General features: G+C 42.5%; 1 long non-coding RNA gene across 1 annotated transcript in view; it reads left to right on the top strand.

The window, feature by feature from the left end:
* LOC117823626 overlaps positions 1–25,719 on the top strand; it is a 180,051-nt gene that overhangs the window by 104,081 nt on the left and 50,251 nt on the right. The window lies entirely within an intron of this gene.

Here is a 25,719-nt window from a genome sequence, read left to right as displayed (position 1 = left end):
TGTGTGTGTGTGTGTGTGTGTGTGTGTGTGTGTGTTCAGCTAGCCCTCTAATCCACGCCGGTGATGGGCAGTGTGTGTGAGGCTTTAGTCCGACCTGATGAAGGAGTAGCTCTTACAGGCCCAGACGACCGTGACCTAAGTAGGCAGCTAGCGAGGCAGCGGATTGAGGTCACGTCAGCACATCCTCAGCCCGCAGAACTTAAAGCAGCTGCTGGGCGGTTTGTGGTGATGGTTTTCATGTCTGAGCGTGAAAGACGAGGGGAAAATCTAATTTTCATACTCGCCTGACAGTCAGAGTGTTTGCTTCTGCAAATGTGTGAACAGCAACTTCTGCAGAGTTTGATTCCTTTAGCATCTTTGTCAAGTTTCCAGATTCCTGCAAATACAAATGTGTCTTCATGGATCGGAGTGATTCAGAGTCTTCCATTCAGTGCTTTAATATACTTTTTCAGAAGCTTCCTGGAAGTTGAACTACATTTATATTTTCAGGGATTCAAGTGGTGAAATTGCTGCATCGCTGAGAGCAGCCCGACGACTCTTCCCTGACACCTAATAGACCATTTCTAAATTTGGGTGAAAGGGAGCGCTGGCGGTAGATCTGAGAACACACTACTCGCTCCATGCCTCAAAGATAGAGCTGGAGGCTGGCAGGAGAAGAGCTTGGTGTCTCCAGGCTGAAAGCAGAGAGGATGCAGTAAATAGTTGAACACGTAGTTGTGTTCCTTCTGCGTCTCTGTGCAGTCACAGCAGTATACACATGTTTCAAACTTCTGAAGCATTTAAAAATGTACTGATGTTGTGTTGAAGATGCACACTGGTGTTGCTCATCATCCTCAGTGCGCACCTGAATGGATGATTATACAAAAGTATGAAAAGAAACACATGAAAATTAAGTTTCTGATATGAAATGGAGGATAAGTTATATTCAAATACGTTTTCCAATTGATGCATTTTAAATGATGAAGATCAGACTCACCTGAAGACATCTGAAAACAGACCAAACCTCCTGTGTACTCATAGATCTCCTCCCACTCTCCGTTCATACCCGTCTGTCACGCACATGTTTATTAAATCAGGGTTCCCACCATAGACTGTAAATAAAAATGGACAGCGTAGCTCCGCCTCTTCCCGTTGTACAGTTCTGAAGCCAGAACCCTCCCTCTCCTGGGCACAGCCATTGTGCAGCCAGAGCCTGTGAAGCCACTGTAACCCTACAGCGTGACGTCACAGATACTTACTACATATCACCACAGCATACGGATGTGAGAAACATTCGTACCACGTGTATTTATTTTTTAAAGTTCGACTGCTCGCCCATTCAAATGAATGGGGGAGACGGATTTTTTTACCTATACTGCAGCCAGCCACCAGGGGGCAGACACACTGCTGAAAGCCTCACCACCGGCCACCGGAACCTCTCCCTTGGTTCCCACGTGTCCTGGAAAAACTGGAAAACCTGGAAAACAGTTGACCAGTTTTCCAGTACTGAAAAACACCTGGAAAATGGGAGAAAAAGTCAGATGTCCTGGAAAATCACAGACTGTCCTGGAAAATTTTTCCAACATGAATGCGTGCGACCTGACAAGGTTAAAAAATACATCCCCGTTCAACATTTGTGGCCATTTTTGTCATTCAGATCTATTTATGCACTGATTATTATTATTATTTCTTTATTTCAGTAAGGCAGCTTCTAGATTCCTTTACCGGCTCTTTTGTTTTTTTACTTAGCTCATTTTCTAATTTTTGAGAAAAGAGAACGCTGAGATGAGAGATGCCCATCATTGTTACTTGGTTGCACGAATGAAGTGCTGTACATCTGTGGTTGCATTATTCTATAATCAATTTGCCATCATTTTTAAGCATGTAAGAGATGATGTCATGGATAGCCACACACTGCTAGGGATGGGTACTGAATTCGGTACTTTTATAGGTACCGACCGAATTCCGTCGGTACTACCGAGTACCGACTCAAGTAAAATCAAACGGTACCATGTTTCGGTACCTGAACGCATCCCTGTGACTGTGAGGGAGTGGAAGAGGAGGTGATTTTCCATACTTTCGCCCTGTAATAAAGTCAGAGACTGACCGGGTGCACGTCTCTGCTCTCTGCATCTGCACAAGAGCGCGCCAAACGGAGCCTGCAGCTGACGGGCGCGCGCACTCACCGCGACGCAGAACTTCATGAGGATTAAGTTTATTTTCTACAGTCTATGGTTGAGACGGACCCTCTCGCTCCGACTACCTGCCCTGTTTATAACCGTTCCTGTGTGCGTGAATGCCCAACAAGTAAGTTGTGTGTCCTGTTATTATAAAGAGACGGAAAACTGACTTTTTCCCGTCCGCAGGTATTCACGTGTGTTCATTGATAAACTCCAGAAAGAGCAAGTAAACGCCATAAATATGTTAAATTAAACAAATTTGAGATTTTTTTTAAATTAATATTTATTACTACATAAAAACACAAAAGTACCGATAATTGGTACCGTTGAGTACCGGTACCGATTCCCAGGTACCGGGTATCGGTACTGTATCGGTTCAAATGTGAAGGGTACCCATCCCTACACACTGCATGTCTTTCAATGTAGACTTCCACTGAGAGGAACATATTAGACTATTTAGGAACTAAATTAGGAACTCAATTTAGACTGTCATACCAGCTTGATCATCACTGAAAATGTCCTTGAAATGTCCTGGAAAATGATCTCTGAAGAAGAGTGGGAACCTTGTAAATGCACTTGCTTCTACAGTAGTTGGGATGGGAGTTGTTATCCGAGGTACCTGCCAGGACTTCACTTTGCTGTAGATAAAATATTTTGGGGGGGGTAGTTTGAACATTCAGGGCACTGGAAACCTTACTAGGATTAGTTGTATAAAAAACCTTCTGTTGAGTTCTTTGTGCGACCTGTCTGTTTGTGTTTTTTTTGATAGTCTTGATATCCAAGATTTTGATGTGCAGCTTTTGTTTAGTAGGGAATCCATTGTAATCGCAGTATACGCTCTTTAAAAATGAACACAACCAAGTCTGTTGGTTTTGGGTGGGATGGCGGGTGGGTTTAGAATTTTGAAAAGATTTGTTGCATGATGAAAAGATGAAAAGCAAACATTTATATTTTTTGCGTTACCCTTTTTCTTTGAGCCCTTTAGTGTGTTGATGATGCACATCATAGACTGTACAGTCATGGCAGAAAGGTTTGAGAATGACACAAATATTACATTTTCACAAAGTCTGCTGCTTCAGGGTTTTTTAGGTGTTTTTGTCAGATGTTTCTATGGTATAATGAAATACAATTAGAAGCATTTCATAAGTATCAAAAGCTTTTATTGAGAATCAATATTTGCAGTGTTGACCCTTCTTTTTCATGACCTCTGCAATTCTCCCTGGCATACTGTCAATCAACTTCTGGACCAAATCCTGACTGATGGCAGTCCATTCTTGCATAATCAATGCTTGGAGTTTGTCAGAATTTGTGGGTTTTTGATTGTCCACCCGCCTCTTGAGGATTGACCACAAGTTCTCAATGGGATTAAGATCTGGGGAGTTTCCTGGCCAAGGGCCCAAAATCTTAATGTTTTGTTCCCCGAGCCATTTTGTTATGACTTTTGCTTTATGGCAAGGTGCTCCATCATGCTGGAAAAGGCATTCTTCATCACCAAACTGCCCTTGGATGGTTGGGAGAAGTTGCTCTTGGAGGACGTTCTGGTACCATTCTTTATTCATGGCTGTGTTTTTAGGCAAGATTGTGAGAGAGCCCACTCCCTTGACCGAAAAGCAACCCCACACATGAATGGTCTCAGGATGCTTCACTGTTGGCAAGAGACAGGACTGATGGTAGCGCTCACCTCGTCTTCTCCGAACAAGCCTTCCTCCAGATGCCCCAAACAATCGGAAAGGGGATTCATCAGAGAAAATGACTTTACCCCAGTCCTCAGCAGTCCAGTCCCTGTACCTTCTGCAGAATATCAGTCTGTCCCTGATGTTTTTACTGGAGAGAAGTGGCTTCTTTGCTGCCCTCCTTGACACCAGGCCTTCCTCCAAAAGTCTTCGCCTCACTGTGCGTGCAGATGCACTCACACCTGCCTGCTGCCATTCCTGAGCAAGCTGTGCACTGGTGGTGGCCCGATCCCGCAGCCGTAACACCTTCAGGAGACGGTCCTGGCGCTTGCTGGACTTTCTTGGGCGCCCTGGAGCCTGTTTGGCAACAATTGAACCTCTCTCCTTGAAGTTCTTGATAATTCGATAGACGGTTGACTGAGGTGTAATCTTACTCGCTGCTATAAACTTCCCTGTTAGGCCCTTTTTGTGCAATGCAATGATGGCTGCACGTGTTTCCTTGCAGGTCACCATGGCTAACAGATGAGGAACAATGGTGTCATGCACCATCTTCCTTTTAAAGTGTCCAGTCACTCAATCATGACAGATTGATTGCCAGCCTTGTCCTCATCAACACCCACACCTGTGTTAATGTGTGTGACACCTGTGTGTCATTGAAATGATGTTAGCTGGTCCTTTTGTGGCAGGGCTGAAATGCAGTGGAAATGTGTTTTTGGTGATAAAGTTCATTTTCAAGGCAAAGAGGGACTTTGCAATTAATTGCAGTTGAGCTGATCACTCCTCATAACATTCTGGAGTATATGTAAATTGCCATTATAAAAACTGAAACAGCAGACTTTGTGAAAATTAATAGTTGTGTCATTCTCAAAACTTTTGGCCATGACTGTATATATAATGGAAAGCGTTGCTCCGCCTTTTCCCATTGTATGGTTTTGAAGCCAAAACATCTCCTTCCAGAACGCTGACATCTTGTACATTTTCTGCAGCCAGAGTCTGCGCAGTAGGGAATTTGTATGTTTCAATGGTAATGAGCTCCACCCTACAGCGTACCATCCAGAGTTCCTAAGTAAACCTAGATGTAAAAGCCCGTTTTTTAACTTCTGATAACTAACGAAAAAGAAACTTTTCAGAGGCCTTGAACACAAAACAGTCAAATAATAACTACATATCACCACAGCAGATGTAAGAAAGGTTCGTATGGCGTGTATTTATTTTTTTAAAGTTTGACCGCAGCCCTATTCAAATGAATGGGGGAGACAGAGTTTTTGACCTATACTGCAGCCAGCCACTAGGGAGAGCAGTTTTTGTGGTGGCCTCACTTCGAGCTGAGCGAGATGATGTCCATTTTATTTATGGTCTTCGTTGCATCATCAACAGCAACATCTTCACCTGCTGACGCCACGACTTCTTCAGCTGCAGACCTAAGACACATACAGACTGTTAGGGAGAGAAGTAACAGCAGATAGCGCCCTCTGCTGTTTAAAAAGAGCGCATCAATGTTCATCGTTCACCTCACTCCTGTAAATCCTTCATGTGTTTTTCATTTGTCTCCCAAAGAACCCTCACAGCTCCACTATTTTATCAGACTCAGACTAAAGACAGCAGCTTTCTCTGCTTGTTAGTGTATGTACTGTTTAACATTTACTATTTGATCTACTCCTTTTCTTAAGTATCTTTATTTAACCCCACCAGATTCCTCCCTCTGGTAGCTTCAATTGAGTTCATCTTCTCTCAGTGTGAAGCCATTAGAACCTCGAGAGGCTCTGTTCTCAAGCTTTTCAAACATGGATGGATATAAAGGTATCATTTGTACTCTGGGAGGAAACATTTGGATCTGTGACAGTGTTATTAAATTTGTTGTTTTGGTCGACAGCCAGAAACCCATCAGGACTCGTTTGGCTGCTTTGTTTTGTTGTTGTTGTGCGTCTCTCTCCTGCCAAAAAGCCGCCGTGCCGAACTCCCCGATCACCTGACAGCTCTCAGACACAAGAGGAGCGGGATCCAATGAGATTAGTCCCACAGCTCTCAGAACCCATCCTGTGACACCAATCCATTATTTATACCTCTGCATGCATCAAAAAGTCTTCACGGTGGAGTGTCACAGTGTTTTCTTTGTGTTCACGGGTGCAATGACACCGGTGCTTCATGATCAACGGGCCGTGCAGTCTCAGGGTCCCAGTGCACCTCTGCCCTCTGCTAAGCTAACCCTCTGCTCTGAGGTGCAGCCTGTTGAATGAAATAAGATAACTCTGTGTTATTTTGAAGGATTTAAAGGGTAGCACTCATTGTTTTGACCTGCGGGTCTTATTTTTGTGTCTAAATGAATAAAAAAGTAGAAGTTTTGGTATTGCTCCAGCAGCAGCAGCAGCAGCAGCAGGAAACAGGCTGCAGCGTCTGCAGAGTAATCCTTGAAGCTCAATCAGGTTAGCCTGTTAAGTGTGTTAGCTCTGCTAGTTGTAGTACTACTGCCTCTTAGCTCTTCCTGTCTTCAATTTGGCAGCATCTCTTGGTTATTTGAGCGATGATAAGTGATACACTGGAAATAATATCAGGCACGGGACAATTTTATTCACTCTGAGCTTGTTTACAACACAAACAAGGGTCACTGTAAATACCTTGTTACTGAACTGAAGTTGAGTTTTCAGGTGACTGTGTTTGACTATTTATTCTCTTGACAACTTTTTACCTCCAACCTCTTACATGTTACCTAAATAAATGTACTTTCAGTATGTTTAAAGAGATTTATTTTTCCATTTTTAACTATTTTTATTGAACTATTTTCATTTATTTGGAATTTGTTTACCTGTAAATACCTTGTAAGCCTCATTTAAGGTCCCCAGGTTGATTGCATCACCTGGGGACAGGGCGGTAAATTATCACCCGCCAAGGGCCAACTGCAGGTAAAAAATTTGTTTGGCGCATAAAACAAAAACACACACCCGCCAGTGGTCGATGGAACATTTTGTATTGCATGTGAGGTTTTGTTTTCATACTTTTGCCCATTTCTGCCGACTGTCAGGCTATTTTGACCCTTGCAGTGCGGTGTTGTGATTTGGTACGTCGTCAACTAAAACTCTGAACTTAAAGGGAGCAGAGGGACTGTAGAGTGAAAGGAAGGAGCAATGATGATGGTTATGGTGTAAGTTATAATAAGAATTATGGTTGGTACTATTTCTATTACCATTATTATCACTATTATAATAATTTAGTTTTGTATTTATTGTATTTATTGTATTTTTATTTTTTATTAATTTATTTCTTTATTTGTTATATATTGAATTAATTAACATAATAATAATAATAATAATAATAATAATAATAATAATAATAATAATTATTATTATTATTATTATTATTATTATGAGTATTGGTATTAGTGGTAGTAGTGGTAGTATTATATCTCTATTTTTAATTACTCAATTTATTTCTTGCATCCTGAACTATTCTCCCCTTTAAAATTATTATTATTATTTATTTCTTCTTCTTCTTCTTCTTCTTCTTCTTCTTCTTCTTCTTCTTCTTCTTCTTCTTCTTCTTCTTCTTCTTCTTCTTCTTCTTCTTCTTCTTCTTCTTCTTCTTCTTCTTCTTCTTCTTCTTCTTCTTCTTCTTCTTCTTCTTCTTCTTCTTCTTCTTCTTCTTCTTCTTCTTCTTCTTCTTCTTCTTCTTAGTATTAGTCGTAGTAGTAGTAGTATTTATATATATTTTTTAAATTATATTTTCCTTTCTTTTAATTTATTTATCTATTATTATTATTATTATTATTGTTATTATTATTATTATTATCATAAATTGATAATTAATTGATTAATGTATTAAATTAATAAAATTACATAAGTAAGAGGAGTGCAAGTGAAGAAAGAGAATAATCATATCACACAGGACAGATGTAGCATGAAGATAACTCAGTGAAAGACGTAGTTCGGCAGGTAGTTCAGTGGTTTGTGAGGGTTCAGAGAGCAGCATGGATCTGTCTCGTAAAAGCTGCAGATTTGAGGTAAAAATCAAAGTAACATCTTCTGTTGGAGTGGACCTTCAGAGTAATCAGGCTGCAGCTCTGCTCAATATTTAATGTGTTGTTTCTGTGTGCAGAAGGAGCTCCTATGCTCACCTCCTCTCCTGGTCTCTGGTATGTTTGACCCACAGACTGTATAAATAATGGACATAGTATCAGTGACATCACCCATCTGTTTCTGAAGCGCTGTTTTGAAGCTAATCATCGGCGGGAGCCATATTGGAAAGGCTGAACTCAACCAAACTTAGTGTGACGTAAAGAGGTGGGCTTTGAGCCTCCTAGCCAACAGCTACAGTGTTTCCACCTGTCAATCAAGTCAGCTGTGCCTCTCATAATGGAAAACTGGTAATCAAAATATCTTCAAAATTGATGAAAAAATCAACCCCCCATACAGTGTGTGCCGAAATAGAAATGAGCTCTTCAGACTACGCTCAGATTGACTTTTTTGAATGGGTGTGTATGTGGTTTTCGGTGCTTCGGGATCCAGCCTCAAGTGGACGCTCGAGGAACTGCAGTTTTTAACACTTCCGCATTGGCTTCAATTCTAGCAGCCGGAGGTTGCTGCTTTGTTTGACACAGCTACAGGCAGGTCAGATTGAGTGTGCCCGCAGCTCTGTGTGTATGTGTGTGTAGCCTGTGATGTTGGAGGTGTCACCATGACGGAGGGCCTCATTAAAACCCGCTCACTGTAGAACCCCACCCACCCGCGGGGAGAGAACAGACACCTGGATACTGTGTCTTTAAGCTAAATCGATCGTGCTGCAGCCGCCCTACAGACACACAGCTCGGCACGCTCAGCATCTCAGTCGGGGGGCTGCAAACGCTCGCTCTGTTACTGTGCACTCCACCGCTAAGGATATATGAGTTATCAAGGAGAGAGAGAGCGGGGTAATAGGATTATTGATCAAACTAATGATTCAATTACTCCAGCGGGTTGTAGATTTTCTGGCTGCTTTCTCCTCCAGTGACAAGGCCGGAGGAAGTCAGACATGAGTGAGACGGATGAAGGAATAATGTTCATTTTACTGTATTTTTCGCGGTGATACACCTGCTCATTAAACAACCTGCCATAGAGAAATGGTGATATCATTCATGTTTACTGCAGGTTAATGCTGCACATAAGGTAGAGCTGGTGCAGCTCTTTGGGGATCACACAGTCTGAGGAGGAAAACACTGATGCTGCTGTTCTTCCTGCTCGTTGATTCAGGAAAGATTTCTCTACAACGTCTTGTTTTGAAGCAATGAAAGAGACTCTTACTTTTTACAAAAAGCCACAAGAAAACGGGGAAGGGAGGAGAGAGAGGAGGAACAAACAAACATGTCCCCTGGGTTCAAGATATTTAGTTCTTGGAGAAACAATAGGAATGGTTTTTTAAGTCTCATGCTGAAATGCAGTGCAGAGGTGTGTTCAGAGCAAAACAGAAGCACATTTCTGCAGGAGTAAAAGCAATTTCACCCGTCTCTTAAATTTGAATATATACTGTAAACTCAAAGACACTTGATTGTGCAGTGTCACTAAAGTCTGTCAGCATTTAGAGCAGCGGACCTGACCTTTTTATGAACCAAGATCGACTTTGAAAAAGGGAGCACAGGGAGCTTCTACTGACAGCGTGCCTCTGGTTTTAATATAAACATGACAAACATGGAAGTTAAGCATACACAGGCCTGATGAGTTCAGCACTCTGAGTGTGAAAACTGAAAATAAATGCGTCTCTACCTCGGTGGACCTGGAGATGTAACAATGTGTATCCCATTTGTTGTTTTCATCGCACTGTAAATACGTTTTCATGTTAAGTTTATGCTCTTCAGCACTTTAGTCCATTTTGGTTGCTGCATCACAGTCCAGATGTCTTTGTCAATTCAATTCAATTCAATTCAAATTTGCTTTATTGGCATGAACAACAAGATGTTATTGCCAAAGCACATAAATTCATACAGTACATTATATATATTCACAACACACTACACTGACCATATATACATTAATCACACACCATATTCATTACATATTATATTCATCACATACATATCAACCATATATTAAATATTTTAAATTGCATTAATGAACGATGGTGTCACCTCTACAGCATATCTCAATGTCCTCACCCGATCTGGCGCACTCACAAAACCTCCACCCAAAATCAAACACCATGGGATGGTGCGTCCCTCAGGCTGTGACAGGCAGACACATATTTAGCAGCCAGAGGAGCTGTTGACCCTTCCCCCAGGAGAACTGACAGTTTCTCTTCTGGGGTTAATGTTGGGAAGTTTGGTACCATTTTAGTAATGTCCCTGTAGTAGGAATCTCTTAGTAAAGAGAACTTGCTGCAGTGGAGGAGGAAGTGCATCTCTGTCAAGATGTCCTGGACTAACCTTTCCAGAACCACATGGCCACCCGTTGGTTTCTGAAGAGGCGTTATGAAGCCCAAAGATCGCGGTCGTCTTATTACTTATTATTACTAATCTGGAAACAAGCAAAGAGGTGGAGGTGGAGCCAGAGCTACAACCACAGACTGTATAAATAATGTACATAGTATCCGTGACGTCACCTATCTGTTTCTGAAGAACTGTTTTGAAGCCAATCGTCGGGTGCCATTTTGGAAATGTTGAAGTCAACCAAACTTCTGTCAAGCTAGTGTGACGTAAAGAGGTGGACTTTGTGCCTCCTGGTTGGGGGCTGTAATTACAGGTTTACTCGTAACAATTTTTTATCAAACATTTGTTATATATTTAGAAAAAATAACATCACGATTATTATCGTTATCGAATTATCACCCAGCCTCTAAAATAACCGTTGCCTCTGAAGTAAAAATGTAAACGTAAGTCCTGACTCTAATGTATTAACTGACAGATAGGGCACTGAACAAGCTGACACTCCAGGTATGGTGAGCACAGTATACCTGTGTCTTAGTGACACAGATAAATCAGTACGATAAAAGTAGAATTTCACTCACTGAAACAGTTTGAGCATAGTTATGTTTGAAAGCCAGTTAACACCATATATTTTTATGATAGCTGAGGTGACACCTAGGAGCTCCCCTTGTCACTCAAAGAGGCCACACCCCTAATTATGCATGACTTTTAAGCTCGCTTTTTTGGCTTTAAACCATTGACTGTATAAATAATGGACGTAGTATCCGTGACGTCACCCATCTGTTTCTGAAGCCGGTTTTGAAGCCAATCGTTGGCTACGCCCCCGTACAGTGTGTGCCGATAGAGAAATGAGCTATCCAGACTACGCTCGATTTTTGGACCAGGCTGTAAACATGTTTATTTCTGCTGTAAAGATCGGCTTCTTTGAAGGTGACATATAATGCAAAATGGACTTTTTAATGGTTCTCTACCTGCAATATGTGTCCCTGGCATGTCTACAAACCCCCCGAGAATGAAAAAAATCCATTCTGCCCCTGTTCTGATTTCTCCACCTTTCTGTAAATGTGTGTGAAACGAGTCGTTTCAGACTTCGGTGTTTTTGTTACGTAACAACAATATCCGGTCTGTCACGGAGTCAGAGCTCGGAGCTTGTTCAGCCCATAGACTGTATAAAATAATACTGAATCCCTCCTCCGTTTTTCATTACCTGCACAAATGTGTGCTAACAAGGAGCTTAGGAGGGAGGCATGCTAGTTGTAGGCTGTCTTAATAAACACAAAGGTCGGTTTAACTCCCCACGTCTGCAGATTTGAAGATCTAGTGGATGATTTTTATTTATCATGGATAAGTGCTAGCGCTAGTTAGCATAGCTACATAGCTACAAGTCGTAGCTGTAGCTGTGTACCAAGACACACGTCTACATACTGACAAATAAAACAACAAGTAACACAGAATCTGTGACCAATCCTTCAGAAAAGGTCCTGCTGCCTTTCTGGCAGAGGTCGGTTTTACTCCCCAGGCCTGCAGATTTGAAGATCTAGTGGATGATTTTTATTTATCATGGATAAGTGCTAGCGCTAGTTAGCATAGCCACATAGCTACATGTTTGTAGCTGTGTACCAAGACACACGTCGACATACTGATAAATAAAACAACAAGAAACACTAAATCTGTGACCAATCCTTCAGAAAGGTCCTGCTGCAGGCGCCTCTCCGTCAGGATCAGATTCTGGATCAGATCCAGAGGGTTGAAGTAACGCTATCTGTGAGCAGCCGTGTATATTCAGCCAACATGTAAACATTAGATCAACGTGCTGGACAGCCGAGGCACATCCACTTCCTGAGGGGGCGTGGTCAGAGAGAAAACAGAGTGTTCTGAGGAGGACTGAAGAAGAGGGCTTTTCAGGCATGCCAAAATCTGATTTCAAAGTGTTTTTTTGAGCATAAACTTTAAAGACATGTTTTGGGGACCTCTTAGACCAATATATATTGATAAAAAAGCGTGATATGTCACCTTTAAATTTGTGTGTATGTGATTTCTGGTACTTCCGGAGCCAGCCTCAAGTGGACACTCGATGAACTACAGTTTTAACACTTCCACATTGGCATTAATTCTCGTTGGTTGCCGCTTGGTCCAGACGCCATATGCCTAGGGTATAGTAGTGCCTAAAACATGTATTCTGACCTCTCCCGAGGTATATGGTCTTAAAGATACATTTCTGTCAGTGAGATCAGCCATGCTCCTAATTATACTGCATTATGTGTAAATATTAGCCCTAATATAATCAAAACAGATGAGTTGTAAAACTATCAACCACCTACACTAGTCATAAAAAAGAAATGAGGTATCAAGGCCACACCACCAGGATGTAAAAAAGCTCAGATGAGGATTGACTCACTTTTGGAGCCAGCCTCAAGTGGACACTCAAGGAACTGCAGTGTTGGCTTCATTTTCAGCTTTGCAGGTTTCTGCTTTCAAGAGACTGAGACTTTAAATCCTGAGCTCTGAAACCCGGAGAGGAGATAACTGTCGTAGAGAGGGACTGTTCACATCTCTCGTCTCTCTGTTGTCTCCCTCGTTGCCGTTTATGTGCAGATAATGTAACCTCTCTCTGTGCTGGCTCTGATTAGAGCTGGCACAACTACAGTTTTCACACGCCTTGAACACGAAGCAGCATGCATGTGTTTGCAGTGTGTCCCAGAGAGGGTGAGATCAGAGTTCAATATAAGAACAGGGATCACAGAGTCATGCAGGCTCTCAGAGCATCCAGCTCTCTGTGTACTGATACAGAACCTGTTCTCCGGTCCTGCCTGCTGAACCTGCTGGGCGCCCCCAGTCGCAGCTCTCACATAAAGAGGAAGTGGAAAGTCTTAAGAGCGCACAGGTCAGCACCTTTCAGCTGCGTCTGTGATCAAAGGCTCCACTGTGGACTCTAAAGCTCCTTCTCCCTCATGTCCACGCAGCGCTCTGATTACTGAGGCACTCTTTCCATACAAGAACTTATTAAATATTTACAGCAGATTTGCATGCACTCACTAATAGAAAGCTCCCACCTGAGCCTCTGCAGCTTCCCTCTGTCCTCCCAGCACTGTCTGCAGTCTGTTCACACTGGTAGGGAAGAAATGGAGGAAGTAGAATCATTTTCTCTTCTTTTATTGACTCATTTTACACAACTCCTGGTGGTTTGGAATAAACGCAGCAGTAAACAAATCACTTCCTTCCAGCAGGAGGCGGGAGCAAGAGAGAGTGTGGCGTTGTTTATACGGGTGAGTTAGGAAAGGGAAAGAGCTGATGGGATCTGAGCTCTTTGCAACGCACACTTATTTTTGGGATAAGGAATGATACCTTGCTTAGTTTAATGTAAAAAAATGAGTCCTAGTGTGGATATTGATGTTGGTTTGAAGCCCTCCTCCCTCTCTCCATCCTGCTGAGAACTTTTTTAACCCTGTGTTATCCTCACGAGGTGCATTTCGACCACTACTTTTCCTGTAGCTAAAAAGTTCCTGTGCCTCCATTGTTGTCTGTGTTTCGACCGCGAGCTGAAGTCCCGGGTAGATTGTGCAAATCAGGTCAGTGACATATGGAGGGGAAAAAAAGTAAATGCACTACACCACCAGACCAGTAGAGGGCAGTATAACAAAGATGAATGCCATTCATCACAGATGACACCATAGAAGCAGACGGACAGGCAGGTATCATTATGAGCAACACAACAGTTAGCCTGTTAGCATGAAGAGACTCAGCTGGCGCTGTTTTAGATGGTGCTATATTTCATCACAGATGGATTCACTGAATCAACACGTGAGAGGAGATAAGCGCGAGTAGCAAAGACGTTTCAACACGGCTTTAAAATCCTTTTAACTCAAAAAGCCGTGGCAGAGATCGGCCGGTGTTTTGGTTTAAACAGCGACCCTGTTAACTGGAGACTTTCAGCCGGATGCATCCCTCATAAACGTCTTTAAACGATCATTAAATATCTGATGAGGATATTTTGAAATCTTAATAAAAACTAAACTAGTTTGCATTCCCAGGAACTCCCTCTGTGTTTCAACAGCTGTGTAAACTCCACAAACACTGACACGTTCAGCTGAAGGTCTCCAGTTTACAGGGTCACTTTTAAAACTGCAACACCGGGAGAGACACATTCACGGTGGGCTGAGAGAAGACTACTGTTAAAATCTGCTAAATCAAATGAATCACAGCTTTTGAACAACCTTTTGAAAAGTACTACTCCCCAAACAGGGGCTTTTCAGATAGCACATATCTAAAGTAGGGTGTTCGTTACCCCTGTGGCTCTGACTCTTATTTAACATCCTGCTCTCTGCAAGCTAATCATAAATAAATGTACAGTATGCAGAACACACTCGGCGTGCATTGTTTTCCTGCAGAGGCATCAGAACGTGTGAGCAGCTGGCCTGTTTTCAGTGACAGTGATTAAGATGCAGCTGCAGACAGAGGGGGAAAAAGCTGTTTCAGAGTCATTGCCTGGGAGAGATAGTGCTGCCTGAGCAGGTGGATCCCCAGGGACAACCACCCATACATCTTCATGAGCATCAGTGCAGCGGAGCCTCCAATCTGTGAGAGCCGCCGTGGATATAACGGAATAAACAACACTGTCCGAGTTATTCATGGCAGACAAACAGACTTTTTCTCCTCTGCAGCGCTGAGTTTTACTGCTGAGTCTCCTGGTATGGATTTGTGTTTGTTTCTCTCTCTGCAGCCAATCAGTGAATAATAAATCAGCCACTAATGCTCTGCTCACTTGTAGAGAGTTGCACATCTTTAAAGCCTTTTAGCAAAGTTTAAGATAATATCATCAGTTTTTTTTTAGATGGCTTAATATGTTTGTGTGTGTAACAGCAAAATAGAGGTGGGGAATGACCCACGACATGTCATGGCACGACCATAGACTGTAAATAAAAATGGACAGCGTTGCTCCGCCTCTTCCCGTTGTACCGTTCTGAAGCCAAAAAATCTCGCTCCTGGGCGCCGCCATTGTGCAGCCAGAGCCTGTGAAGCCACTGTAACGAGCTTCGCCCTACAGCGTAGCGTCACAAGGAGCTGTGTGTCCTTTGAAGTTTCCCTCTACAGCGGCTGTGAATCAAAGGAAACAGGAAGTAAAACCCCGTTTTTTAAACTCTAATAACTAATGAAAAAGAAACTTTTCAGAAAAAAGAGGCCTTGGACACAAAAGAGTCAAATACTAACTACATATCACCACAGCATACGGATGTGAGAAACATTCGTACGACGTATATTTATTTTTTAAAGTTTGACTGCTCCATCATTCAAATGAAATGAATTTTTTGACCTATACTGCAGCCAGCCACCAGGGGGCAGACACACTGCTGAAAGCTTCACCACCAGGGTCGCATCCGGCTCGCTTGGGCACGACATGTCATGGCACGACATGTCACGGCACGACATGTCACATCGCAACACAATATGACATGTTATGACACGACAGGGCACAAAACGATACGAGACAATACGACACAATATGTCACAAAATGATACGATACGACACATAACGATACAATACAACACAAAACGACACAATACGATACGATACGACAACACACAATACGATACGATACGACAAGACACAATACGACAAGACACAATACGACATGACACAAAACAACACAATACAACACAAACAATACGATACGATACGACAAGACACAATACGACATGACACAAAACAACACAATACAACACAAACAATACGATGCGACACAATACGACCGGACACAATACAACACAACGAAATACAACACAACACAAAACTATATGAAACGGCACAACTTGACACAATACAACACATTACATCGCAATATGACACATCACGTCATGACTCGTCACAATAGGACACGACACACAACAACACAATCGTTCCGATACGATATGTGACAGGTGGCCCAGGATCGTATCATGATACAGCGCTACTGTAATAATGGATATGCTGCAAGACAATCCTATAACAATACATCACGACATCTGATAAACTGTAGAATGTAAAAATGTGATATTCAACCATCCTCTAAAAAAGTCTCAAGCAGGGTCAGTGTATTCATTCTCTGAACTCTGGTTTGGTTCCACTGAGATTAAAACATGTTCATGTTTTTAGTCTTGAAATTAAATGTACAGAACTTGAGAACAACTTTAAAATGAGTGTGAAAAAAAAGCATGTTTAAGAATAAATATACATCAGTACTTTAGAGGCATACATAAACCTGTTCTGATTCAACTATAGAGCATGCACTTATTTGTATTTGAACCTGTATGACTGAGTCCTGTATGACTGAGTCCTGTATGACTGAGTCCTGTGTGACTGAGTCCTGTATGACTGAGTCCTGTGTGACTGAGTCCTGTGTGACTGAGTCCTGTATGACTGAGTCCTGTATGACTGAGTCCTGTATGACTGAGTCCTGTATGACTGAGTCCTGTATGACTGAGTCCTGTATGACTGAGCCCTGTATGACTGAGTCCTGTATGACTGAGTCCTGTATGACTGAGTCCTGTATGACTGAGTCCTGTGTGATTGAGTCCTGTATGACTGAGTCCTGTGTTACTGAGTCCTGTATGACTGTATCTGTATCAGCTACAGCCGTATTCCTTATTGATGTCAGTAACTGTAGCCGGTCTTTGTCAGTCAGCTTCCATCACTCTGGAGTCATGTGAGCACCGCTGTGAGTCTCGTGCACCTCGTCAGTTTGTAGCATGTACGCATTTCCAGCTCGTTGTGGTTATAATGACTGGAGTACATCCTCTACCTTTCCCCTCGTCTCAGCATCAAGAGCTGGAAATGCTTTTCTCTTCTTCTGTCTTTGTTCCTTTTAAATCGCTGGATCATGTCTTAACGTCTCTTCACTGCTATCTGACATCATCCATCTTTCTTCTTCTTTTAACCCGCTATCGATTTCTCTTGGCAATTTATCTTCCATTTACTGAACCCTCTTTATGTCATTAACACCACAGCAGGGGGTCATGAAGCAGCGACAGATAAAACCTCTTTGGAACATTTTTGATAAGTGTAGCACACGAGTTAGGATTACTATCTCATGCTATGAATATTTTTGCCACACCTCTAATCTGAAACATACTCAGTGTGTCAGGCCCTAACTTTCATTTTAGCATTATTTTATTTACATTCACTTGCTTGACATCTTCTCTCAGATGTCTATGTATTGTAATGCAGCTGTGGAGTTCATCAGATATTTAATCTGCCTAATGCTGCATCATATTTATTTTTAACTAGAGATATTGACTGGAGGTTCTTTGCCTCCATCAACCAGACAAGTGTCAGCTTTCATCCATCACTGCCTCTCTCAAATGGATGAGCTGTGGCCAGGACAGGGGCATATATTTGCATGTTGAATATGTTTGCATAAAAAAGGATGGCCACATGACCTAAAAATCAGAAAACAGGCTGTATAGAAGCAGGAAGGGTCGTATCACAGCAGATCAGGGATGAAGATTGTCCAATAACTGATTAAAGATGAAAGAAATTAGATGAAAATAAAGACTGTGAGTAGTTGCTGAGATATTATGCTAACAAGAGAGGTACAGGCCATGACATAAACCTTTGAGCTGCGATCACTCATTCATCTTGAGGTCAAGCAGATGTTTGTTTTCAGACTCTTTCCCTCTGCACTCCTTAATTATCACTTTCATATGACAGAGATAAACAAAAAGACAACCTAAAAACACAAAGCCTCGCGTCACTTCTGCTGCTGGGTTAGAGGAGGGAAAATAAGTCAGGTGATGCAGGGACACAACAAACACACATGTGATGTGATATGAAAAGTAGCAGCTGGATGGTTTAGACCAGAGGTTCCAAAAGTGTGGGTCGGGATCCCCAGGGTGGTCGCGATACACAAATGGGGGGTCGTGAGATGTCTTCAAGAATGTTATTTTTTTCTAAAAATAGTCAATTTTACCCATTATAGTAAAAAATATCGACAAAAATAGTAGCTAAGCTTGAAATAAAACCTTTAAAATAGAAATAGTAATGAGTTTTCTGTCTTTCTTTTTGCCAGATGACTCCTAAGTTTAGGGTTAGTGAACAGTTCATTATCTAAAGCAGGGGTGTCCAAACTTTTTTCAAAGAGGGCCACATATGATGTTGTCAGAATACCTCAGGGCCAGTGGCTCCTACTGAGACTTAGGAATCCTAAAAGTTATATATGAAATATTTATTTAATAACAATCATTTTAAATTTTGTCTCAATAAATCAGTAACTAGGAAGTCCTCAGTTCTCCACAAGCCATGTACACATGAGCAAACGTTATCTTCTTCTGGAGGAAAATGTTTTTCATTAGGGTCGGGCAATGTAGGAAAAATATTGTCTCATTATTTTCATATGGCAGGATCATGATCTAGATTTCATCACACTTCTTTTTCATGTTGTTTTTAAGACCTTTCTGACCAGCAGACAACATTTTAAGAACAAAATAATTATTTTCCTGAGTTCTGAACATTTTTGATGCACCAAATTTTGCCTTTTCTGCACAATTTCCTAATTTTGATCTTGTCTTGTGTCCTCTTTTTTGTCTTCTGAACTTTTAGTGAAGAACATTTTCACATCATGATAAAAACATTAATTTGAAAGCCTGTCAGCTTTAAGAGTTCTTGTGTTTCTTCTTTATTGCCATCTTGCAGAATTCCCAGAGCTTTGGCTTTAGACAAGTAGTTCATATGAAGCTTTTTGAGACGTTTCTGGATTGACTTTAGTTTTGTTTGTAGAAAGAAACTGTGATTAATTTCTTTGCTATAAATAACACAATTTAAGATGGAAACTTGGGGCCATAAATAAATGGACCTTGGGCCGCAATTGGCCCTCGGGCCGTACTTTGGACATGCCTGATCTAAAGCATCAGTAGCAGCAGGTTAATTCATAAAGGCACAGGAAACACAGACACATGCTCATATAGGTAGGGTCATTTTCTGCAGACCAGGTAAATGAAGACACATTAAATCACTTTGAGGTACAGTGGGGATCACGAGTCTTTGGCACTTAAATTTTGGGGGTCGCGGGCTGAAAAGTTTGGGAACCCCTGGTTTAGACTGTCTGGGCATGGGTGTGCATTAAACGTGTGATATCTAAATACTGTCAATTAAAGGACATTAAAATGTAAATGATCAAAATGACATAGCCACGGTGTGTGGTTGTACCTTTGTAAAAATGGGTCCCCTTATTTTTTTGTGTTCTTAAGGTGTTACTCGTCACATAAATATTGTAATGACTTTGAACCTTGGCTAATAACTGTACGGACTCTCAAACTGTTTAAAACATGGACAAAGTCTGAGAAATGTCCCCCATTGGTTTGTGAAGAGGCATTAGCAGCCCAAAGATGGCCGTAGTGATAAGCCAACTGACTTTGGCTTATGTAGACACAGACAGAGAGCTGTGACCGTATTCACAAAGCTTCTTTGACCGAGTAACTCAAAGTGACACCACTCTTGGAGAGTTTTTCCCTCAAAGATAAGATTACATACTTATAAAGATGAAAAGTATTCACACAGCATCTTAGTTTTTAAGAGAACTATTGTTTTAAATGACTTCATTGTGTCATATTCACTGAAATTATTGAAGCTTTCCAGCCTCTTTAAAGCTGAAGCTCTGAACATAACAACACAAATTAGCATGGTGATCTAGCTAGGTAAAAAAGAGAGCCAGCGTCATGATACTAAATACTCAGACTATGGTATCAACTCAATCAGAGTGTCCCTTTAATTGTTCCTCGTTATACACCACTAGAAGTTTTCCCCATTTTTGACGCGTCCATGCTGAAAGCTGATGATGCTGCTCAGTGCTTCCAGTGCTATATGTGCTGTCTGACTGCAGTGACTCTGCCTACCTGATGTCATGTGGATGCCCTCTACAGAGACCAGAGCTCTGTCTGCACCAGGCTGGAAACGTGTCTTACTGCTTTAAAAGGGGTCCTTTAATATTGGCAGCTTGAAGTCCAATTTACACAGGATGTGCTACGCCGTGTTCTGTCAGTGCCACCCACCAAGCAGCTGTTACATGCTGTTCTAGTCAATGCTCATATTCATACAGGGATCGCCCGGCGTGTTTCGAAGCCACTCGAGCGCCACTCCGCTAAAGATACGGGTCAAGTCTGTTATAGACGAAGGCTTTGCACAGCAAGCATTAATCAGAACAGAGAAGATCGACCTGGACAGGAAGTCAGGCACGAGGATTGCATGCAACATCCGCTCAGTTTCAAAATAAAACACCATATACCGACTCCCGACCGTTTAAAGATCGTATCGATGAGAAATACTCATCGATTATGGATGTAAGCTACAAGCAGCCACATATCAGTGTCATCGACATGTTTGTATGTAGTTCTCTCTATACTGGACCCAGCTGATCCTGGCTGCTCTGAGCTGCACTACGCTTCAAACACCCCAACAGGTTACAGAGCCTTTCTGTGGTTGAGTCATTTGGAGAGTATTCTGTTACTTTTCTGCTTTAATCATCACTGAGTATGCTGCATAACTATAACGTTTCATTTCAGCAGGTTTAGTTTAATATGAGTAATTCTGGATCACAGATATGTGGCTGTTTGTAGCTGCGAACAGTTACATCCATAATCCATAAACAGTGGTGAGTCTGTGTATGGTATTTTATTTTGAAATTGGCAGATATTGCATGCAGTTCTCGTGCCTGACTTCCTGTCGTGGTCGGTCTTTTCTGTGCAGATTGACACATTCTAGGCACAGGCTTCTTTGAAAATAGACTTGAAGCGTATCTCTGGCAAAGCAGTGCAGGGGCACGCCACGCCATGGCGCTCCCTGTGTGAACATGTGCATTGACTAGAATGGGAACATATTGCTGCACCGTGCGCGTAACGTGATGCGGCACATCCGTTGTAAATTGGGGCTCGGGGTTTCCTTAGCTTGTGCAGCCAGCCTCAAGTGGACGGTTGAGGAACTGCAGTGTTTTGCACTTTTCCTCTTCACTTTTTAACACAATGTTACAATGTTACAATGTCATTTAGCAGACGCTTTTATCCAAAGCGACGTACATACGAGAACAAGAACAACACAAGCAAAGATCTAGACAAGAGGAAACAAGATCAGTAAGAGGAACAAAGTGCTTCAAGTCAATTTGGGTGCAGGTACTGCCAAGCAGTGTAAAGGCAATGCACAAAAGTAAGTAAGGAATTTTTATTTTATTTTTTTTCCCGAAATAAGGAACGTCTACAATGGAGCAACCAACCAATTTAAGACCTTCCATTATCATCATCAACAATTAACATCACCACAATAATGACCAAAGTACCAAGTGCTGGGTCACTCAAGAGCTGAACACAGATTCCCAGAGTAGAGCAGGACAGTGTGAGTCAACTGTAGCTGGAAGACATGATCTGCCACTGGGGACAACAGTGGAGAACAGTCTAGCTAAGTGCATAGTGCTTCCTAAAGAACTGGGTCTTTAGCTGTCTTTTGAAAGTAGAGAGGGACTCTGCAGATCGAATGGAGTTGGCCAATTCATTCCACCATTTAGGGGCAACAGAAGAGAAGAGTCCAGCTAGTGATTTTGAGGTCTTGTGTGCTGGAAGCACTAGACGCTTTTCAGAGGCTGAGTGTAGCGGGTGAGAAGGGCAGTAGACCTGGATGAGGGGTTCCAGGTAAACTGGAGCAGTTTTGGTTACTGCTTTGTAAGTCATGATTAGAGTTTTGTATCTGACACCAGAGGCTGCCACTTGGATTTTGCTCTCCACACAGACTATTTCCTGTGTACAGCCAAGGCCAGTGGACAATGTGAACGCTTATACAGCCATCCCTGCACCAGTGGGTTTGGTGTTTTTATGCAGGATCTGTTAACAGGGATTGTACATCAGGTAACATCTGTACGAGGTAACATGTAAAAGAAATCAACACTGACTGTTAGTTTCACTCTGGAATAAAACCCTCTAAATGAAGGTTTGATGTTTTTGAAACATCCTTCACCTGAACACATCAAAATAAAAAGGTGGAGCACTGTGCTCACAATAACACAAGAGAAGAACTCACTGTGAGATTTTTAGAGGCTCTGAGCCGCTGACCAAAGCTGCTGTGTTTGAAGAGGAGGGCGTGAGAACAGGTTTATATTTCAGTGTTTGTCCTCCAGAGCGCTCACACGTTGATCCTTCAGCTGTTAAATATATCTGGGCCACAGTTAAAATGACCTAAATGAATACATTTAAAGGACTTTATATGAAGATTGGTTCGTGCCTGACTTCTTTGAAAAGGACTCTGTGCCGGACGAGAGAATAAAAAAGAGATGAGATCAGTGGAATAAGGAGGAGGAAGCAAATGAGGCCACGATGCAGCGAGAGCGAGGTGATGAGGAGCGAGTGTGAGCTGCAGAGTTTGCTCCAGGCTCATCCTCGTGTAGACGCTGCACTCGGTGGGGGTCTGCATTAGAAGTGTTAGTGTGACATCGGTGTAATGGGAGCTCATCAGCCGCGTGTGAAAGACCGCTGGCTGTCCTTGAGTTTCACAGATTGTGATATGAGCGGTGGGAGCGGGGACGGTGTGTGTGCAGGGTAATAGTGTCGGCTCGGCCCCGGGGGAAGGATAGCGTATCACAGTAATGAATTTCAGGAGAGACGGTCCTGTGGGGTCCTCTGCCTTCTGCGAGCACACAGGATGGATCGGTGTTGTGTTTCCTGTAGGCATGTGGACGGGCTAATTGGCAGATGGACGGCTCAATCCTGGCTCTGCCACAAACAAAAGTGCTCACCGCTCCACACTGGTCCGTCTCAGCCTGGTTCCTCCTGGCCTCATTTTTCAAAATAAAAAGGTGGAGCACTGTGCTCACAATAACACAAGAGAAGAACTCACTGTGAGATTTTTAGAGGCTCTGAGCCGCTGACCAAAGCTGCTGTGTTTGAAGAGGAGGGCGTGAGAACAGGTTTATATTTCAGTGTTTGTCCTCCAGAGCGCTCACACGTTGATCCTTCAGCTGTTAAATATATCTGGGCCACAGTTAAAATGACCTAAATGAATACATTTAAAGGACTTTATATGAAGATTGGTTCGTGCCTGACTTCTTTGAAAAGGACTCTGTGCCGGACGAGAGAATAAAAAAGAGATGAGATCAGTGGAATAAGGAGGAGGAAGCAAATGAGGCCACGATGCAGCGAGAGCGAGGTGATGAGGAGCGAGTGTGAGCTGCAGAGTTTGCTCCAGGCTCATCCTCGTGTAGACGCTGCACTCGGTGGGGGTCTGCATTAGAAGTGTTAGTGTGACATCGGTGTAATGGGAGCTCATCAGCCGCGTGTGAAAGACCGCTGGCTGTCCTTGAGTTTCACAGATTGTGATATGAGCGGTGGGAGCGGGGACGGTGTGTGTGCAGGGTAATAGTGTCGGCTCGGCCCCGGGGGAAGGATAGCGTATCACAGTAATGAATTTCAGGAGAGACGGTCCTGTGGGGTCCTCTGCCTTCTGCGAGCACACAGGATGGATCGGTGTTGTGTTTCCTGTAGGCATGTGGACGGGCTAATTGGCAGATGGACGGCTCAATCCTGGCTCTGCCACAAACAAAAGTGCTCACCGCTCCACACTGGTCCGTCTCAGCCTGGTTCCTCCTGGCCTCATTTTGTCTTTGACTGTTTTTCTGATGTCACATGAGTTTATATTATCTATTTGTTTTCCCTGCTGGGGACGACGCGACCCTGAAAGTTAGAAACCCTTATGTAAAGGGAAGAAAAGTTTGAAAGTTTTCGCTGAAGATAACAAGAGAACAAGCTCATGTGTCAAAAAAATCTTTGAAGAGATGTCTCAGAAAGGTTTTTAAAAGTGAGTTTCTGCTGCAGTTTCACTTTCACAGTTTGAGCTAGTTGAAGACACTCTCACATGTGAACATATCCACGTTGAAACGACACGAGACTGAGTCTTCATTTTCACAGTTTTTACTTTAAATAAGCAGACACTACAGTCGCTAAAGCCTCGTCCAGAATGAGAAAACTCTTGAAACTAAAATGCAAATTACTTTCCAGATTGTTCCCCAGGTTGTTTCTTCAAATTTCTGAAACTGTCAGCACAGCAAAAGTCTTAACTATGTATTGCTTAATTTATCATGACTAGGGATGTACATTTTCATTATTTCCCGTGATCGGTTTTTGGAAATGTTAACGATCAATTATCGATTAATTGATAAAAAAAAACCATTATTATTCTTACGTCAAAAACAATGCCAAATAGGTTGTTTTCCCCCTAAATTGTATTTTCTACAGCAACAAAATGCATATAACTGACGGGATTGAATACAGGCACACGTTTGACACGCAGAATATCAACGATCAGGCTCATAGAAATATTCTCAGCGGACATAATCTTATAAAGTGAAGGCTCATAATACTAACAGAAAAGTACTTCAGACTCACAGTGTCCAGTTTTCTGTCTACTCGTTCTTATTGAGAGAAATAAACATGTGTATTCGGTCAGGTGTCAGCCAGGAGCGCAACCGGGTCATAATCAGTCCCTCTGGAGAAAAGCCCAGACGGCTCTGATGTTGCTGGTCTGCAAACGTAGCGTACCAGAATTTCCCACCTGTCTGTTGCCTTCGTATCCAAAGGTGGGAAATGTCCTGTTTAAAGCTGTCAACCTTCGTGTCCGTGTCGTTGTTGGCAGCAGTTGTGTATTGATCCTCTTTAAAAAAGCGCACGTGGAGACCTGACGCACAGCCGCAGCCGCCAGCTGAGCATCTCCGCTGTGCAGAACACCTTTAACAGCTGATTCACATCCAAACATTCTTTAAACTTAAAACACCTCCCTGATAGATGAGTGTAATATGAGACCACATGATATTTGTTCCACGTGACGGAAAATTGATAATAAAAATGCGTGTTTCGAGTAATTTCTTAACAATCAATTAATCGATAATCGATTAATTGTGGTCATCCCTACTCATGACAAATAAATGACTAATTTACTAGGGATTAGTGGTACAATAGATCATCGTTGATCCGTGATCCGTACGGATGCCTCTCCACGGTTCGGCACGGACATGATCCGCGGATTGGTTGATGAAAAAAAATAAGTTGCGCGTGTTCACGTGATGACTGCATGTTCAATCCACACTCACTTGTCAAGCGCAGCGGTAGTCATGGCAAGTGAAGGAGCAGAGGAACTTGAAAACCCTCCTGCATCTTGTAAGTCACATGTATGGGAGCATTTTGGTTTCCCTGTGAAATACAGTGAATGCTGAATGTGTTTGAGCCACGTTATGAAATAGCGTTGCGCACCCACTAGACCAGAGGCTATCAATACGCGGCCCGTGGCCTGCATCCGGCCGCCTATTTGTGGCCCCCAAAGTGTTATTCCTTCACTCTGTGTTTTGGTCGGGTCACTGCATGTTTACCTGGACTTGTCTCCATGTCAGCGATACGCAGACAGGCTGTTACTGGGTCACTTAGAGTCAACTGCTGCCAGTGCAATTTTTAACTTTCACTTTCGTTTATGGAGCAGTTCACATATTGGCACTTTGCCAGCTGTAGG

The sequence above is a fragment of the Notolabrus celidotus genome, chromosome 13, assembly GCF_009762535.1.
Source record: "Notolabrus celidotus isolate fNotCel1 chromosome 13, fNotCel1.pri, whole genome shotgun sequence".
In the NCBI taxonomy this organism is placed as follows: domain Eukaryota; kingdom Metazoa; phylum Chordata; class Actinopteri; order Labriformes; family Labridae; genus Notolabrus; species Notolabrus celidotus.
This window is presented reverse-complemented; position numbering and strand designations above follow the sequence as displayed.